Genomic DNA, 19,038 nt, shown 5'->3' on the forward strand with positions numbered 1-19,038 from the left:
ATTTGCGGAAAGATAGCCTCTTCAACCAATAGTGCTGGGAAATCCATATGTAATAAAATGAAATTAAACCCCTATCTCTCACACTGCACAAAACTCAACTCAAAAGGATCGAGGACCTAGGCATTAGACCAGAGACCCGAGGCCTACTAGAAGAAAAAGTTAAAAAAAAAAAAAAAGAATCTCCATCATGTCAGCTTAGGAACCCAATTCTTCAACAGAACTCCTAAATTGCAAAGAAGTAATCAAGAATCAATAAATCTGGCATGGTGGCACATGTCTATAATCCCAGTGTCTCAGGAGGCTGAGGCAGGAGGATTCCAAGTTCAATGCCAGCCTCAGCAAAAGCGAAGAGCTAAGCAACTTAGTGAGACAGTGTTGCAGTGGGCAAAGGTGCGACATATGTAGTTGAGGGGAGAAATAAAGAATGTCTACAGGCTAATGCCCTTTTCAATGCTTTATTCACTCAAATCATTCAACACAATTTCACTCTGTAGGTTCTTAATCAAGAAATGACAATCCTTAATACCAGGCACTTCAGGAGACATGATCAATTCAAAGCAAACAATTCTAAGTTAACTCTGAGCACTGCAAACACACTTCATCCCGACAGACCTGTTACGGACATCCCCTCTGCATGCTGAGTTTAGGTGCTAGATTTAAAGTCTCAAGTCTGAGGCCTCAAGTCCAGCAGATGCCCACGCACTCAGACGCAGAGAGCAGGTCAGGAACCGACGGAGGCTTCTCCTGGTGTGGGTTGGCGGCTGGCAGAGGAGACAGTCCTAAGGAGAAGTCGTGGCTCTCACCAGGGTCAAGACCGTGCTGTAGAGTTTGAGAGTGGTGAGGACGATGCAGAGGTCAGGCAGGCGGGAAGAGCTGGGATGTCAGTCCAGGTCCTCATGAGGCTCTCTGGCGTGTGGGCGTCAGTGTTGGCTGGCTGAGTGTCCATTTGTCCCATTATTTATACTAAACTTTGGGAGCTGCTGCTCGCCCTTTCAGTCCCTATTAGCTGTTACTGGGTTTCTTGGTGACATCTTACATCTTAGAGAGGACATATGGTCTGGTGGTTTCCACCCTGATATTACCCTTCTGGCTCCTATCAGGGTTAAGGCAAACGACACGTGACTTCACCCTGACTCTTATCAGGGTTAGGGAAGGTGACTTGTTTCATCAGGCTATGCCTGATGACGTACTGGAGGGCCCTGTGGCTTGCCTGATGAGACAGCAGGTTTATTTTAAGATGGAGTTTTTAAATGGAGTTGCTTAGGCTAAGACCATCCTTACAGATTGTCTCTAAATAAAATACAAAATAGGGCTGGGGTGGCCCAGTGGTCGAGTGCTCTTGAGTTCAATTCCTGGTATCTCCCCCCAAAAAGAATCAATAAATGGGACTGTATCAAACTGAAAAGCTTCTTCACAGAAAAGGAAATAATCAAGAACATGAAGAGAGAGCCTACAGCATGGGAGAAAATATTTGTCACCTGCACCTCAGATAGAACATTAATCTCTAGGACATATAAAGAACTGAAAAAGCTTAACAAAAGCATGTAGCCCAGTCAATAATGGGCAAAGGAACTGAACAGACACTTCACAGAAGAAATATGATCAGTCAACAAATACATGAAAAAAAAGTTCAACATTTCTACCAATTAGAGAAATGCGAATTAAAACTACACTGAGATTTCAGTTCACTCCAGTCAGAATGGCAGTTATCAAGAATACAAGCAACAATAAATGTTGGTGAGGATGTGGGGAAATGGGTACACTCATACACTGCTGGTGGGACTGCAAATTGGTGCAACCACTCTGGAAAGCAGTATAGATATTCCTCCGAAAACTTGGAATGGAACCACCATTTGACCCAGTTATCCCACTACTTGGCATATACCCCAAAAGACTTAAGCTCAGTATACTGTAGTGATGTGGCCACATCAATGTTCACAGCAGCTCAATTCACCTCAATTTATTGAAGGTGCCCTTCAATAAATGAATGGATAAAGACAATGTACACAATGGAATATTACTCAGCCATAAAGAAGAATGAAATGATGGCATTTGCCAGTAAATGGATGGAAATGGAGACTACCTGAAGTGAAATAAGCCAATTTCATAAAACCCAATTTGAAATTCTCTCTGATAAGCAGATGCTGACTCACAATAGGCAGAGGGGAGGAAGTAGTGGAGTTTCACCAGGTTGGATGGGGGGAATAGGGGAAAGGAGAAGATATTAGAATGAATCAGACATAACTTTCCTGTGTTCATATATAAACACACAACCAGTGTAGCTCCACATCATGTACAACCACAAGAATGGTAAGTTATACTCCATGTATGTAGAATATGTCAAAATACATTCTACTGTCACGAATAACTAAAAAGAACAGATAAAAAAAAGGAATCTGAAAAAATTATGAAATGATATACACACAAGGTCATTCATTTCAATGCTATTTGTGATAGCAAAAAACCAGAAACAGGTTCACAGAAGAGAATCATGCTAAAAACTAGATACAGTCACAGGAAAGGATTATTCCCACAAGAGAATCATGTGCCTGTGTAAAGGAGTACACCGCTCTTGGCATATTACCATGGCTTCTAGAACGTACCACTACATGAAAGAAGTAGGTAGAGAAGTGTACGCTTCAGTACGTGACTGTTGAAGAAAGGAGGAGAATAAAGATTCACTAACGAGCGGCCTGGGAGAAGGACTCTGTAAAAAGGCTCTCCCAGGCCAAAAATGGAATAATTTGAGGGCCAAGAAGAATGACAACTGCAGTGGCGTGAAACACATCAAATATTAATAAATTCATGAGTTTATAATGGTATCCAAAGCCCATTATAATGTCCTTTTTGGACATTGCTAGCAAATCAACTAATCTTTCTGAAAATCAGTAAATAAGGGAAAGGATCAAGCATTTGATTTCCTTCTCACATGAACTTCCGCGCAGAATAACTAAAATAGTTGATGAGAGAAAGCTCCCGGCCCCCAGCTAAGAAAGAATGACTGAGAAAATTAGAACATCATCATCATCAGTCTGTGAACCATTAACGACATAGAGGATTTACTATCCATAGACGAGGATGGACATGGATCATCGTCTAAATCCATCAATGGAGGCTGACAGGACAAGAAAAGATGCGCATCCCGATGCCATTTGTGATGGCAAAACACTAGACACAAGTACCAGGTGCCTCCTGATGGAAGGGCACACCTCCAGCTACGGGGGAGGATTCCTGCTCTTTATCAAAATGGAATCTGGTCAAACTTCCAGAAAACTGCGGGGTGGAAATGCAATCAACGATCACAGACTGTGGGACGTTCCAGGAAAAAGTCCCCATTTAGTCAACAAATAAACTGCAAGGGAAAAAAAATGGAGAGAGAACCCACAGACGGAAAGGAAATTTAAGAGTCATGATAACCAGAGTTTTGGCCCATAAAATGTTGTATGTCCTGGTGTTGGTCTGTGGGTCCTGGCTCACCACTGTCTCCTCAGGACAGGTCGTGGGAACCAGAATTTCTCTCCCTGAGACATGTAGAAACTCCCCAGCTGCTGACTTGTAGCTGGTCAAAAAGGAATTCTCCCGTCTAACTTGTCTGTTAGGAGATCAAAAGAACCCCATTGCAGAAGGGGTGTTGCCCCACACCAGGGAGGGGGGCAATACTGCAGAGAGAGGCCACGAGGAATCCACATTTATTATTTATTTATTTATATCTCGAGACAGGATCTCGCTAAGTTGCTTAGGGCCTCTATCAGTTGCTGAGGCTGGCCTTGAACTTTCCATTCTCCTGTCTCGGGGATTTCAGGCGTGTGCCATGATACCCAGATAAGAGAAAGCTAAAATGGGCTCTGCTGGGTTAGCCTACGCGGTCTGTGAGCATTAGGTCATACCCTTCTTGTCTAATGGCATTTTTCCATGGGGTCTTGCTTCAGTCAGGCCTGTGCATGAGGTCACCATCAGGAAAAAAAAAAAGGCTTGGAGGCCCTGGACAGCGGAAGGGTGGAGGCAGGTAGGTAAACAATGACTCATCTCCGCAGGGAGCACAGAGCGCCCAACTCCATGGGGACCCAAGCTCCTGCGCTCTGGACCCTTCCAGACCTCACCCCATGCAGTCTTCAGCTATTTTGGGGGGGTAGCCTTTAAAATAGGCTCCGTAATACACTTGTAAATCTGTTCTCAGAGCTGCTCCAGCAAATTAGCTGAACCCAGGAAGAGGGTCAGGGGACGCTCAGTCGGCAGCTGGTGAGTCACAGGCACAGAAAACAATGGGGGCCTGTGGTTGGCATCTGAAGTCAGCAGCAGCCCTGGGACTCAGCCCTCAGCCTGCAGGTCGGACACCCTGGCTGCAGGTAGACAGTGTCAGACGCGATTGGATTACAGGACACCCAACTGCACTGTCCTCTGCAGAATTAGTTGCTTGCTTACTGGTGGGGAGAAAGCCCCGTACACCTGGCCACCGGAAGCACGGTGGAGAAACTGGTTCCTTTTGGTTTCATTCAGAGCATATCTGGGGCTGGGGTTGCCGCTCAGTGGTAGAGCGCTTGCCTGTCCTGTGTGGGGCACTGGGTTCAATCCTCAGCACCACATGAAGATAAATTAATAAACAAAGATAACCAAACATCTACAACCAAAAATATAAAATAAATAAATAGACAGAGCTTCATTAAAAAAAGAGCACATGCTGTTCCATGACATTCACAGAAAGAGGAGTGGGTTCAGCAAGCTTGTCTGCGCTGTTTCATGGACGACTGGATACCCCATTACCATCCTGATTGAATCGTTCCCGCTCATCCACCCCAAGTTCATAAATACGCTTTCTCCAGTTCTCAGGCGTGCTCTTGGTTGGTCGCTTGTTGGCTAATAGGTAGACCCATGGACACGTCTCCCTTATGGACTTGCAGGTCTTTGATATAAGACAAACTTTTGGTCGGTACTTTTGTTTCACGGGAAAAGCTTTGAGGCCTGTGGTCAGAACCGCTTCCATCTGTCATTAAGGGTGGGTATCACTGATCCCTACAGGGGACACTTGCTTGCAATTGTCCCATGTCCTTTTCCTTCCTCAAACTCAGTGGTCTAGAAAGGGCCGGGTCCGTGGGGCCACCCCTGCCATTGCTCCATTGAAAACAGTCACCTCTTTCCCCCTGGGACAAGATGGGCTGCCGCAGTCTTGGCTGGGCACAAAATCACGAGCCGCTCAGCTTTGTAGATTCAAACAGCAATTCTTTATTCCCGAAGTCACACCGGCCGTCTACAAACACGTTCTGGGAAAATCCGAGTTCTGCCGCCCAATTCACGTCCCAAAATACTTTCTGAATTTCACAACTCAATGGGAACTCAGGCAGCAGGAACGCCCTATTCCCAGCAGCAATAACCTTAAACCTGGAACTTCCCTAAACCCAGATTATCTTAAACCGGGATACTTCCTAAAACCTGCAGGATACACCTTAAACCTGGATCCACCCTGGTCCTTGAGCAGGGTCACCTTTCTCAAACACACATGCAATGTCACAGCAGATTTCCACTTAACATGGGGTACGCTGGCAAGGAAATTTCGATGCGTCATTCCTACTTGGCAATGGCCCTCAGCAACAGCCCACCGAAAGACAGAGCAAGTGAAGAGGAGCCAAAGAAGGAGACCAAGTAGGTGAGAAATCAGGAAGGAGAGATAATGGCCTGAGCTCGCCACATCAGCGTCCCCAGACCCCGGGCCCAGGCTCAGCTGCCTGGCGAGAGGGAGGAAGGTTCCAGCCGACCTGAAAATAGGGGGATTGTCCTGGTTTTTCCGGGTAGCCCCAACCTCACCACAGGGATCCTCACCAGGGGACGAGGAGGCAGCGGCCATCGCTGGCTTTTAGTTGTGAGGGGGCCATGAGTCCAGGTGTGCAGCTGCCTCTAAGGGCTGTGGCAGGCTCGGAAAACTGGGCACCTCGAAGCCTGGACAGGAAGATGCGACAGTTCTGCAGGTCTTGCCAGATGCCCAGGTGCCAACGTCCAACAGGAAGTAAGTGTGAGTCTGAGTTTGGGGCCAGAGACTAGGCCTAGGGAGAGGCTGCTGAGTCTCTGGAAACGTAAAATACAGAAGGTGAAGACAGCAGGGGACACCTGTGGTTGGGAGTCTGAGAACGAGGTCCAGCAAGGCACAAAGGGAGGGATGGGGGCATGCCGAGGATCCCACGGAGTCAGAACAGGGCCACACCAAGGGAGAGGAACTGAGTCACAGTTTTAAATGCTACAGAAATACCAAGCATGGCGCGTCCTTGTCAGCCCGCTCTGCACCTGAACCCCAGAACCCAGGCACTGCCGGGACCAATGGAGGCAGAATCTCTGTGGGTGAGAACCAAAGATGGGGTGATTTTAGGATGCAGGGAGGATCGAGAACCAGCAGTGCCGCCGCTGAGAGGTGCTCTCCCTGTCACTCAGGAATCAACTTGGACCCAGCTTTCCCCCAAGAGGGCAGGCACCAGCAATGGGGGCCAGACACCCCCACACCTTAATGGTGAGGATGAAGGTGCAGTGCTCCTCTGAGACCAAGAGAGGGGAGGTCCCTTGTAAACACTGGGGTGCCTACAATAAGAGAAGACTAACATTCCTACTCTGTCACCGGCTTAGGGAAGGGCTAGCTGATGGGACACGGTGCCTGTGGTGGAGATTTCCTCAGAACAAAGAAAAAGGTAACATGGCATCATCAGTGTCAACTGAGCCCTCGACAACTCAGTTGTGACATTATTTCTACTCTGTAGTATAGAGCTAGAATGTCCAGCCAGAAAGTGTATCATCTTGACCGGGAGACAAAGCATTCGTATGTAAAGGAAAGGTTGAAGAGGGGGCGCTTCTCCCTCCTCAAAGCCAAGAATTGCTTGGAGAGTCCATTGGGAGAACACCACTTCCCCAGAGAAGCTTCTGTGGTGCCCGGATAAAGACCAGGCTTCTCTTGTGACCTGGATCTGTTCTTCCTTTGAAGCAGTAATCTGTGATTATTTGTAGATTTCTTCGACGGTTAGCTTCGTCAACTCTTTCCATCCGTTGTATCTCTTCCAGGCACAGATTAAGCATTTGCTAAACTTAATTGGATAAATGAATGAATTTGAAAAAAGAAATTTCTTTTCGTTTTGACTGACATTATAATTATGCTTAAAAGTAAAACTACAGACGTAATATAAGCATTACAAACACTGGATAGATATACACAAAATATCAGCATTGATTTCCTTTTAGTGCTAGGATTAGTCTGCAATGATGCTGAGCATTTTTCAAATCCAGAGCATGAAAATGAACATTGCAGAATACCCTGACCTTGGAGTATCCCTGTTACCAACAAGGAGGTGAGCTCCATCTGTTACTTTTCACCCAGGTGAACCTGAGCTAGTCACCCCTTCACTGACTATCAGTCTTCTCATCTGCAAATTGAGGATAATCCAAGAACCCTGAGGCTGTGAGGATTCAGTGTGCGGACTGCTCCTTAAGTGTTACTTATTATTGTTACGACTCCTAATCTACTAATTATTATCACCTTCAGAGAAAAGATTTCTTGACCTTGGCACTGTAATGACTTTCTACTGTAAAAAGGTGCGTCAATTCCTTAGGGTGTAGTTAAAGTTGAAATGCTAAATTTGAATTTTGCTTAAAATTTAAAATGATTCAACGCATCACCAACAGGTGGCAGCATGTCGTGGTTTCCTGACAACTGTTGGGCTGGCCACGCTGTCCCTGGGCACAAACTTTCCCTAATCTGTTGTACAAGGGCATAGGCTTTGGGCTTTAATTTACATCCTTTGGTGTACACGTGTGGAACCCTGGAGGAGACGCAAAAACGAAGAGCCAGGAAGGGGCAGGGATGGGTAAAGAGTGGGGGAGAACAATCCCCGCCCGTGACCACTCTTTGAATGTCTGAGGGTTTGTTTGGATTTTCACACTCTCTCTTGCTCAGAAGGCGCCCGCAGATCCCACGGGGTCTTCGAACAGCTCCCGCCCGCACCTTGAGGGTTTCCAAAAGCCCAAGCAAAGCGGGGCGCGCACAGCCCGCGTTGGGCCGCTAGGTGGCAGTAGCAGCACGTGCTGTGTTTAGACTCAGGGGCCGGAGCCTCAGGGGCCGCCGCTCCCTTCCCTCCCATCTTACAGATGGGAAGCTGAGGCCCCTGGGAGGCCAGGGCACCCACCAAAGCCGGGTGACAAGCTGGCGATCGAATTGTATACAGATCACTGACTTTTGTGATTTAATATTTACAGGGAACATTGCCCTAGGAATATGTTGGAAAAAATATCTTAAATGTTTTTGTGCAAAAACATATTGGGGAGGGGGGAAAAATAAGACATGAAGTTAAAAGTAAGTCTCAGGTCTCCTTCCCAGAGGGGAACAGACGACCAGGTCTTCAGTAGGTATCCAGAGAGATCTCAACCACACACACACACACACACACACACACACACACACACTCACACACACACACACACTCACACACACACACACACACTCACACACACACACACACACACACACACTCACACACACAGCTGTAGTGCAATTTCTGATCTCTGCGAGTGAGTGTAGGTGGGAGTGATCAGGAAGATAGACTGCAGGCATAAAGTATGAAATAATATGAGTAAAAGTGAGAAAGCTGTTGACCCCGGGAAAACGTCTTCTTCACCCACCCAGCCTTCCCCAAGAAAAAAGAAGAAAGAGTCGGTGGTGAAGTGGTTTCCAGACTCTGGAGAGGCTTTATTTTTTTTTACCATTTCTCTGTTGATTTAACAGATTAAAACTGCCAGCGGCACCCACAGTGTGGCTCTGGGCAAATCCTGCCTTCTGAAGCCCTCGCTGCTGTAATTAAATTACTGTAAATACAATTAGAAGGTCCCTCTAGGTGGTCTGTGTGACACCAGCCCCCAAAGAATTGTCTTCAGATATTTGAACCCAAAGTAAAGAGCAAAGTGGCGGAATCCCCTTAATCTTTGGGGCCAGTCCTTTGAGGATTTGTGGCCATGAAATCACAGGAGGTCGATCTGAGGCAGAGCAGGCGGCGCTTTAAGGAGACATGTTTCTCAACCATCGCTGGCCTTCAGGGCCAGTGTGGGGGCTCTGTCCTCTATGGCCAGCTTGCCCGCCTTCCCCCATGGCCTCCCCCAGCCTCCACCAGTGATTAGCAAGCTCTGCCTCCGATCTGGAAGATGGGGCTCTAGGGTACTTAGTACTTTGCATCCAACACTTTTTTGCGCAGTGTTGGGAGCTGTTGCTATGTGGCCCGCGTGTTGCTCAACAAGCTCAAACTTTGCCTAGCCCGTGCTAAACTAATTTGCGTCAATTTGTCTACATCATGCCAACAATCATTCTGAGAGTCCTGAATAGAACATACAAGGCTGCTGATAAAGGCCCTCGGAGCAGATGCCGCTAGCCATTCTGCCTGGCCTCGCTGTCCTTAGTTCTTCACCATGGTTTCTTCATATCCTAGTGACAATGTTAGTTTTTCCACTGTGGAGTTAAAACTTTTTTTTTTTTTTTTTTGGTCAACAAAGGACAGAGCCTACACAACTGGCACTCCAACCGATTTTTTTTTTTTTTTTAAAGAACGACGTGGATGAATTCTAGCTGCATTGTTTCCTTTTTTTTTTTTAATTTCAGAGAAAGCTAGTGAAGTTATGTTTTTTAGAAAGTGCTTGTATGCAACTGTAACCAGATGCTTTTTAAATTATCTGTCACTATATTGGATTAAGATTTTAAGCCTAAAGAATGGAGCCTTACCTACGGAGGAATGTATTTTTGTAAATAAGAAAACGATTACCAGGCACAGTGGGGGCATACCTGTAATCCCAGCAGCTTGGGAGGTTGAGGCAGGAGGATGACAAGTTTGAGGCCAGCCTCAGCAATTTAGCAAGACCCTGTCTCAAAATAAAATTTAAAGAGGTCTGAGGATATAGCTCAGTGGTAGAATGCCCTGGGTTCAATCCCCAGTACCTCATTTGAAACTAAAGATAGCAAAAACAATACATGACAACCAGAATAATTTTAGTATATGAGCTCTAGGGAATAATCTTGAATATAGGAGAAATTTTCCATTTTTTTCCAAAGCCAGATCTGGAATACAGTGAGCAGTTTGGGTACAGCACCAAAGACCCTTGAGAAATGAATTGGATCCCTACTGGAATTCCACTCTGTCAAAAGTTTATCACCTAGTTGTGCATTTTATCATTTCATAGTGCCTCTCTTTGTATAAATACCCCACACACTTTGTGGTGTTGGGGATCCAACCCAGGGCCTGGCTCATGAGAGGCAAGCACTTTACCACTGAGCTATATCCCTAGCCCCATTAACTCATTTTTTTTTTCTTAAAGATCTAAAAACATCCCTTAGCAGACTGATAATATCCACATGTGCCCATTTGGGTGTTTGACAGCATGTCTAGGTATCCAACGAGCATTTACTTTGCCCTTGGCTCTCTTCCAAGCACTTGAGATACAGGAAACAGACAATCCTTGCTCTTGTGGCACCCAAGAAAGAGGTAAGAAATAAACAACCCAGAAAATACACACCATGAGCCTTGGGGGTGCCACGGGGTGGGAGGTACTAAGAAGAAAAATTAAGGGGAGAAGATGGTTAAAGCAACTTTAGAAATGGGGCTGAAATGGCACTGAGCAGACACCCAAGGGAGGGAAGGTGGAGGAGGGAGTCCAAGTCCCTAGGTGCTACAGTGGGACCAGCTTTGCCCGGGGCAAAGGGAGAACCAGAGCTACAGGGGAAGAGCGGGGAGAGGAAGACCCAAGGAGGGGAGAAGTAGCAGGAATGGCAAGCCCAGTGTCGTCATGGGTCTCTCCTCTATCAAATCTAGATATTAGCAAACTGGTGTGTGGGGTCTGTCCCCACCTATCCTTGCACAGAACCCTAGAGAAAGGTGGGCTGCATGGTCATCCTATGGGAGGATCCAGAGGCGATGGACATTAACAGGCATAGAATGAAATGCCCCAAACCGTGAGTTATTTTTAAAAATTTGCTAATTAGAACAACAAGAAGATATAACTTTTCTACAGTGATCTGTCAAAAATTGAAAAGCTGAATTGTGATTCACTTCTTGGCAGAAGCATAGGAACAGGGGACCCTCATGCTCAGCTGATACAATGGCAGAGCATTTGGAGCATCTGTTCCAAAGAACAATCTGGAGTTACTTAGGCAAATAAGTAGAGATACCCTAAGACCCCGCAGTCCCATTCCTAGTTTATATCTATGACAGAAATTCAATTGAAGGAAAAATCTACAGCCCTGGAATTGAAAAATAATTTTATCAAAGGGTTAGGATGAAAGGAAGGAGGATGAAACCCAAGGCATGGGGACTCCACACTGCTGTCCCTCCCTTGCTGAGTCTCACAGGGGTCAACCTTGAGGGCAGTTCCTTCCATTTCCCTCAGGAAGACCAGGGGGACCTTCTCACAGGTCCAGGGCCATGAAGCGTCCACTTACAAGAGCCATGAATGAAAAGCTGAATGTCCCTGAAACATACAAGGTCAAGGTCAGGGTGGAGATGGAGGTCCACATACCAGGCCAAAGTATTTGAAATTTATAAACCCAGTGGTTTAATATGTTCTAGTCTGCCACTCTGACAAGTGTGCCTTTGTGACAATCTAAAAGGCAAGGTGTGAATTTAGAATTCTTGGATTCTACAGAGCACGGAGGGGCCAGCTCCCAGCCTGCAGCCTGCTCCTCGGTTCTCACCGTGGAGTCCAGCCCGCACAAAGAGGGCCAAGCACCCACCCTGACTGTGCAAGCTCCAGCCACCCGCCTCAGTGAACAGCTGCTGCACGGCCACCTTCAGGCCTGGAAACATGCATCCTGGTGGCAAATTTTTTCTTTTTTCTTTTTTCTTTTTTTCTGGAAGGGACCAGAACTAGGGACTTCTTGCCTGGGTGTGTGGGTGAAATTTCTGGAAAAGTATGTGGGGGCCAGCTTATTATCTAATTCCTTAACACGCGGGTGCCGTGTTAAGGAATTAGACTATTCCATTAGACTAGTTTTTGAGCAGTGGGGAACCTCGGTGGGTTTACAGCAGATCTTTAAGGCCACAAAAAAAAGAGATGATAGAGGTAGAACCGTTTTGAGACCATTAACAAACTGTCTGTTTTAGTCAGCTCTTTGGGGGCTGCAACTGAAAGATCTGACCAGAACAGTCGGGGTGGAGGAAAAGTTTATTCGAGGGCTCACGGTTTCAGAGGTTTTAGTCCATAGAAGGCCGGCTCCATGCCTCAGGGCTCAGGGTGAGGCAGAACAACATGGTGGAAGAGTGTGGTGGAGGGAAGCAGGAGAGTCTCTACTTGCCAGGTATAAATATATACCCCAAAGCCACCTGCCCATGCCCACCTCCTCCAGCCACACCCCACCACTTCAGTTAGTTACCACTCAGCTCATCCCTATCAGGGGATTCATTCACTTTTGAGTTATGGTTGTGACCCAATCATTTCTGCTCCAGACCTTCTGGCGTTGTCTCAAACGTGAGGTTCTGGGGGACACCATAACACTGCCCAAATTACTAAAAGGTATCATACGGTTATGGAGCCATGGTGATCTGCTTAACCTCTCTGGGCCTCGGTTCTCCAACTGTAAAACAGCTGGTTTAAATAAGGTCAACAATCCCCAAAGCCCCTTCTCTCTGCCCCGGTTCTTCCTGTCCATATAACTAGTTGATCCAGATCAGGGATTTTCAACTTGGGCTCCACAGAGGGTTCTCCCTCCCACTCCCCAGTGAAACCAGAATCTCAGTTTTAAAAGTTCTCTGGGTGGTTCTAACTGCAGCCAGGCTGGAGATGCCTGGGACCAGATGCTACTCCTGACGGTCCCCTCCTGCTCCACCTGAATCCCTCCATCCATAAGGAGCACATGGAGTGGGAACATCAGGCTCTCAACTTCCCTTGCTTCCTCTTCCGAAGACCTCTCTGAAACCCAGTCTTTAAAACAAGCAGGACCCTGTCAAGAGAAGAACTATAGGCTCCAAGCGAGGCCCTGGTCATGGGGTCACCTGCATTTGTGTGAAGCAGCAGGGGATGGGGAGTTGGGTTTGAGGCCTGGCCGACAGGTGCTGCTGATGGGAACCAGGCCCTGTGACGGAGCTGCCAAGGTTGGGACTTGGCAGGAGGAGGCCACTTCTCAGCAGCATGAATGGGCTGGCACTTTCTGGGAGCTCGCTGGCCTCCGCCAGGCACCTGCAGGCCCGGGGCTTCTTGGCAGGTGAGGAGAAGCCAGGAGAATAGGGCTTTTCTCACGCTGTCCCCCAGAACAACATTGCTCGACATCTGGGGAGACAAGGGCTGGGAGAGACAAGCCGCAGCATGTTTGTCTTGGTCTGTGAGGGCCGGTGGGGAGGAGGCAGGCCAGGGAGTTAGTGCCCGGCTGCTACTTTGTAGCTGTGTGTCTGGAGCTTAGTATGTTCCAGGCACCATGAGTGAGACGACTAAGGCTTTGTACTAAATGTAAAGTGGCCTCTTTTCACACGGCTGGCACTGGAAGCCAGTGATAGGAATCCAGAGCTCCGGGAGCTTGGCAGGATCAAGCGTGGGGCCTGAATGGCAGCTCTGTGAGACAGCAGGGACCATGCTGCCTGCTCCAAGTTGTCACCCTAAAGCAGGATTCTTCAGCCCAGGAGTGATAAAATGATGACCTCGCTGGGCCCTGCCATGCCCACCTCTCTGGGGCCCAGGTCTCAAGTGCAAAGACCACAGATTCCAAACCACACTAGAACATGAGATTTCAGTTTGGAAGATGCCTTTTAAATACCAAAATATCACAATGTCCAGGATAATTCCACGGCTTTCACGTGCATCAGCAGAGACTACTGCCATCAAGGTTGTCCCTGCAAATCCAAGGTGAAAATCAAAGCAGTACTTTCCAGTTAGTTATGCTTTGTCTGCGTTGGTTGTTTTATAGACTGTATCTTCTAAAATCCTTAAAAATCCATGCAGTGGAGATCTCATGCCCACTCGATAGTCGGGGAAATGCTGCTCCATCAGGTTTGAACAACAGGGATTCAAACTCTGCTCCAATGCTGAAGCCTGAGTCCTCCCATGAGGCTGGGCTTCCTGCAAAGCATCTGGGAGAAAGTGGGACATGGACGTGCAGCGGTTATTACAGGAAGACAAGCTGGAAGAACAAGGGAGCTCTTCAACTGGACCGCCGTTTAGACACGTTTGGTGTCTGAGACTTTGTGAATGTCATTATGGAAGCTTCCAGAAAGGTTTGAGAAAATGAGAGATGAAAGATCTGGATCAATATGTTTCTGTCTTAACCAGAGTTTGTGTGATTGCAAGAAGCAAAAATCTGTTCTCCCTACTTATCAAAAAAGGTCACTGTGAAACAAAGAAGGCGAGAGAGAGAGAGAGAGAGAGAGAGAGAGAGAGAGAGAGAGAGAGAGAGAGAGAGAGAGAGAGAGATTGAGAGAGAGAGAGAGAGAGAGAGAAAGGAAGGTCGGTTGGTCCCTTTATGGATGTAGGGGCATCTCAGCATCTCGTGGTCTCCAAGGATGAGAAATGAAGTCAAGCCTTAGAAGCCACCAGGAACTTCCTAAACTGCTGTTCTCCCCTCATTTGACGTGAACTGAAACCTACATGGCAGAACCCTAATGGAGAAACATGATCTTGCTCCATCCACTCTGTAGATGCCCAAAGCATTTATAGGAAAATTCTCCCATTTGCTGTTGATGGAGGAGTTTGTGAAATTTCCCACTTGGACAGAATGGAGTCCTCTGCTTTGGCAGGCTGGAGTCTTAACCTCCCACAGTAAAGAAAAGGGTAGTTTTGAAACAGAGCTACAGAGTAGGAGTTCCTCGGCTCCTGGAACAAGGCAGACAGATTTGCAGGCAGACTTCAGCCTACTAGGTAGGTTTCTGAGGAAAATGGGAAAATGTGTTGCACCGAGACTCAATTTCCTCCATTGGAAAATGAAGGTAATAAAGTCCACTTCAGATGTATCAAAGTGGCTCTGATCCTGGCACTTGGGTCAAATGTACTTCTCTTTCTCTTCCCGTCACATCCTGAGATGTTGGTAGCCTCTGCTGGAGAACCCCTGGGGGGGGGGTCCCCACCATTCAAGAGCTCTCTGTATGGGACACCACAGGGGAACACAGGCTGTCACTTGTGAGTGGTGACATGAACAACCCTTGTAGCATAACACTTGACCCTCTGCTCTTTGCAGGAATGGCTCTCTTCCTTGCTCAAAGCCATGGAGATTCTAGGCTTTTGAGAAAACTAGAAGTAAAATGTCCACCATAGATTTTTAAAAATAGATAGATCTATAGGAAGAAAAAAAAAAGTGTTTTTGCCTATTACTTGGATTAGCAAAATCAAGAAGTAACACAAAGTATAGTACGAACTTGCATTTGCATTCTTTTCTAATGGCCCTCTTATCTGTCACTTGGGGATGCCAGGAGAGCTCCCACCCAGGAGGTAGGCAGGTTTTACTTCTCTCTTTTTCCCAGAGGGAAGAGTGGTCTAGAGAGAAGCTAATGATTGTGACCAAGCATGGGACTAATTCATAGCCCAGCAAAGAGAGGAATTCAGGCACCCCACGACCTGACTCGGTTTCCAGGGTCCACACTAATTGGGCCGGTGAGACAGGTAGTGTCCATCCTTTCAAGAGGAATGAGACGGCATGTCCGTCTGGCTCCCATCCTCAGAGAGAGCCTGGGCTTGCTGTTGACTGTCAGCCCTCAGGAAGGGCCTGATGCAGTGGGAGACTGAGCCGCGGGGCTTGCTGCCCTGTGAGCACAATAGGAGCCACCAGGAACCTAGGGACGGGGCCCAGGGGCTGCCACCAAGGTCTCTGCTTTCTTCATCTGAGATGAGATCTGAGTGACCCAGACCCAAACTGGAGGCCCCTGGAGAACAGAGGAGGCCGTGGGAGGGGATGGGAACGAGAACTCGGGGCACACGCTGCCATAGAAAGTGTGGATGGATGTATTCACCCCAAAGTGCCATTATCTTCTCAGTAGGAAATAAATAAACCTGCTCACAGGCACATACCCTACCAAAGTGAACCCAGGAGCATCAGGAGACATGCACAGGAATGTTCACAGGAGCATTCTTTGTAATAGCCACCATCAGGAAATAATTCAAATGTCCGGGTGGGAGGGGTAAATAAACTGTGGTACTCACGAAGTGAGATAATACACAGCATTGGCAATGAACCCCCTGCGGATACACGCAAGGATAAATGTCACACCTACCCGGTTAAGGGCACAGGGGCAGAAAGGAAGGTGATTCCTTTCCTGCCAGTTATACTGGATCATGACCATCACCAGGAACAAGAGATGTGTTTTCACCAGGGAAAAACATAGCCAATTTATTTGATTATAGTTTTACACGACATGGGAACCTTCAGGGAAAAGACCCCAAAGGCCCAGGGTGAGCTCTCTGTTTTTACACTTGGGTTGAGGGAGCTTGGACGCGTAGAAATATATTGGACAAAAAGGGTGTGACCTAAACAAAATCGAGCCACTGGAGAAACCACCATCTGTTGAGGCTCCTCTTGGCCTCTCTGCAACATTCTTTCCTGGTCTGGGACAAACTCCTTCTGAAATGAGGGTCTTATGATCTATCAGACAAGACAAGTCACAGAATTTCTTTATGGCCAGCTCCAAGACAGAAAGACGGGGAAAGATTCCAGGACTATTTTTAGACTTTATGGCTGGCTTTGGGGAAGAGTTCTGGTTTCTATCACCCTCAGTGAGGAAGAGAAAATCTAGTTTCTAAGGCTTCCCTAGGACGAGAAAGTGGAGAGGAGACAGGACAGGAGAAGGTCAGAAAGAAACTTCACTTCTCAAGGCTTCACTTTGGGGTAGAATCCTCTCACCCTCTTGTGGTGACACCTGTCTGTGCCACTTCACCTGGAGCCAAGGCAGACACAGACGTTACTCAGAAGATTCAGAGTGCGAGTGGCTGGGGACAGTCCTCAGGGAAGCACTACAGGAAGAGTCCAGAAAGCCTGGGATTGGAGGAGATTGTCTTTCCCTGTGGCCCTCTGAGCAGGCGTTTCTCAATACGTTCTCAGCCTCTTTCTCAGCACATTCGAGTTTTTCAAGGAGTCAGGGAGGCTCAGGGAGGCTGTTCCAGGGCTCACACCCACCAGTCCCTCTTGGGTCCTGCAGGCTCACCTCTCCCCAGGGCTCCTTTGCGTAGGGCTCCTGACAGCGCCTTTGCCTCTTTGTCCTTCCCTCCCTGGGATGTGGGGGGTGGGGGGAGGCTGGCTTCTTACTGCACTGAGGCCACGTTTCAGCCTCCTTTTTCCCCACTTTCTTTGTCAACTGAAAAACGGGTTTCCTCTTTGCTCACAAAACTTACTCTCTGGAGACCCTCGTCTAATAGGAGATCCACAGTAGGATTTCAGAAGCCACACCTTAACCGGTTAGTTTCTCGACTCAAACCTCTCAGACCCGTGGTGTAGGCTCCTGGGGGTCAGGATAGCTAGGCACCTGTCCCTGGGGTTCTTAGTGACTTAGCAGACCCTGCCCCAGTCCCCCCATATGTCAAAACATTAGGGTTTGGGCTTTGAGCTCTGATTCTTTATGTTTTAGGTCTTTTCTAAATCTCAGCCATATGGTGGTTTGATAAGTTTTTTTTTTTTTTTTGGTCTATTTAGTAAGTTTTCCATATTTTTATTGGTGCACTATGGTTGTACATAATGACGGGATTTGTTGTTACGTACTTATTCATGCACTCAACATGACAGTATAATTTGGTCAATGTCATTCCCAGTGATTCACCTTTCCCTTCCCTCCCCGCTTTCCCTGGTCCTTTCCCTCTATTCTGATCTCCTTTCGATTTTCATGAGACATACCTTCCATCACATCTTTCCCTTTTTCCTCTCTAGCATCTACATATGAGAGAAAATGTGACCATTGACCTTCCGAGTTTGGCTTCTTGGTGGTTTAATAAGTTTTATACTGTTTCCTGAGAGGCAGCTCAGAGCTTTATGGATTCACATACTGTGTAGGAAACAGGGATCCAGCTGGGTCTCATAGACAACCAGAATCAGGGATCTCTGATTGTCACCACAACCTCTCTATCCTTGCCTCTCTTCATTGTTCTCAGATCAACGTTCTTCAAGTGACTGTCAGCAGTTTGTATGTCTCATATCTTTTCTGAAAGAGAAAGATTTATTATTCTCTCTCTTGACTTCCACTCAAGGAATCTTAGGAATATATCAGTCAGTATAGGCTATGCTATGCTGCAGAAACAAACAACCCCATAATCTCAATGCAACAATGAGGTTATTGCTCATCTCCTGCTCTTTAAAAAAAATTTTTTTTAAATCAGGTGGTTGAGACAGTCTAGTGAGGCTACTGTCACAACCTAGCCTGATTGAGACTTCTCAGATAAAGAGAAGCACAAGATGCCACGGGGTGGGGGTGGGGGTGGGGGGCGGGCAGGGAAGGTATAGACAGCACCTAACCTAGCCTTGTCAGGCAAAAAAAGAATGACAAAATGCTTTCTTAGAGAACCTGAAACTTAAACTGAGCTGCATTCAGTACAGCAGAGATTAGCAAGTGGATGACAGAAAAGAGTCAGGCACAGGACAAGGCATATGCAAAGGTCTGCATATAAAATGGACATAGAACATTGAAGGGAGAGTTAACAACTCACAGAGGCCCTCCCAGGCTCCCTGAACTTGAGCTTCATGAGCCTGAACAAGCCTCAGTTTTCTCTTGTGTAAATTAGGAGCAGTAATCGTATGTATGTCTGAAGATTGCTATGAAAATTAGATCACCATGGTTTTATGTCTTTAGCACTGTTAGAGTAAGCTCTTGACAAAGGTAAAGATGGTACAACTGATGTTAAGAGGCCATCAAGGGCTGTGGATAAGAACATGGATGACTTGATGGTGTAATTACAAGCTGTGAGAATTGTGAAAGGAAAATGCGGTCTCTTAGGGTCCAGGAAAAACTTCCCTTTGGAAGTTTCTGAGTCATATTTGAACCCAAGTCTTCACTCTGCCACTTCTGAGCTGTGTGTCTCGAACAAGATGGGTGGCCAAGACTCTGGGTCAGAAACATGGCTTGATTCTAGCTTTGTGTA

This window comes from Ictidomys tridecemlineatus, chromosome 6 (genome assembly GCF_052094955.1).
Source record: "Ictidomys tridecemlineatus isolate mIctTri1 chromosome 6, mIctTri1.hap1, whole genome shotgun sequence".
Taxonomy (NCBI): Eukaryota; Metazoa; Chordata; class Mammalia; order Rodentia; family Sciuridae; genus Ictidomys; species Ictidomys tridecemlineatus.